Consider the following 1,184-nt stretch of genomic DNA (forward strand, 5'->3'; position numbering starts at 1 on the left):
TAGCTCAAAGAGTACTGAAATCGTGGAATTCTCAATCACAGAAGGCTGTGGTAGCCAGATGATGGAATACATTCAAGAAAGTGACAGATCATTTCTAAAATTATAAAGGCATGAAGGGGAAGGGAGATAAAGGAGGAATATTACATTGATGTGGAAATCAGCAATGGTATGGAATATCCTGAATGACAGGATTCTATTATGTCGATTGTGAATGAATATATTCATTCCTTCTGGCTTTTCAAGTTGAGTCAAAGGGGCCAATATTTTGCGACTAGAATCCACAACATTACTCAATATTGAGAATTTGATGATAAATGTTAAGTAAGCATTTGGAATATTATAGAGTCATACAATGCTGATCACCACGTTTATCAGAAGGATGTGGATGCTTTGGAAAGGTTGCAATGGAGGTTCACCAGGATTTTACCTGGTATGGAGGGTGTTAGCTAGGAAGTGAGGTAGAGTAAATTCAGATTATTTTCATTAAAAAGACGGAGGTTGAGGGGGGACCTGATAGAGGTTGACAAAATCATGAGGTGTTTCGACAGGGTAGATAAAAGACGCTTTTTTTCCCAGAGTGGGCTCTCAATTACTAGATATCATGAGTTCAAGGTGAGAAGGGAAAAGTTTAAGGCAAATATGTGGGGAAAGTTCTTTATGCGGAGGGTGGTGGGTGTCTGGAATGTGTTGCCAGTGGAGGTGGTAGGGGCACGCACAATAGCGTCATTTAAGAAGTATCTAGACAGATACATGACTTGGCAGGAAGCAAAGGGATATAGATAATTGGAAAATAGGCAACAGGTTTCGATAGACGATCTGGATCAGGCCAGGCTTGGACAGCTGAAGGGCCTGTTCCTGTGATGGAAGCTTCTTTGTTCTTTGATCCTTCTGCATGCTGAGAATTAATAGTTTAATTTATTCTCTTTTCTTTGCTGACTAGGGTTATCAGCAGCAACAGGAATATCAAAGACTACACAGATCACCATCAGTGGTGAGTATTGTCTGTCTCCTTATTAGAGTATGAAAGAAATTTTTCCAAAACCTGCATTAAAACTCCATAATTTTCCACCACTCTTTAGCGCGTGGTCCAACTACAGTACTAAGTACACCGGTTTCTTCTGCAACCATCCGTACAGGTAAGTAAAGCTCAATTCGTATTCATGCATGTGATCAATATGGTCTCA

The 1,184-nt window shown here is 40.0% G+C and overlaps 1 long non-coding RNA gene across 1 annotated transcript; it reads left to right on the forward strand.

The window, feature by feature from the left end:
- The first annotated feature begins 6 nt into the window (after positions 1–6).
- On the forward strand, positions 7–1,150 carry LOC122544943. The gene is made up of 3 exons (XR_006310474.1): positions 7–166; positions 941–991; positions 1,080–1,150. It is a non-coding gene; the product is annotated as an uncharacterized LOC122544943 (long non-coding RNA).
- Positions 1,151–1,184: the final 34 nt, after the last annotated feature.

The sequence above is a fragment of the Chiloscyllium plagiosum genome, unplaced genomic scaffold (genome assembly GCF_004010195.1).
Source record: "Chiloscyllium plagiosum isolate BGI_BamShark_2017 unplaced genomic scaffold, ASM401019v2 scaf_32495, whole genome shotgun sequence".
NCBI classification, from domain to species: domain Eukaryota; kingdom Metazoa; phylum Chordata; class Chondrichthyes; order Orectolobiformes; family Hemiscylliidae; genus Chiloscyllium; species Chiloscyllium plagiosum.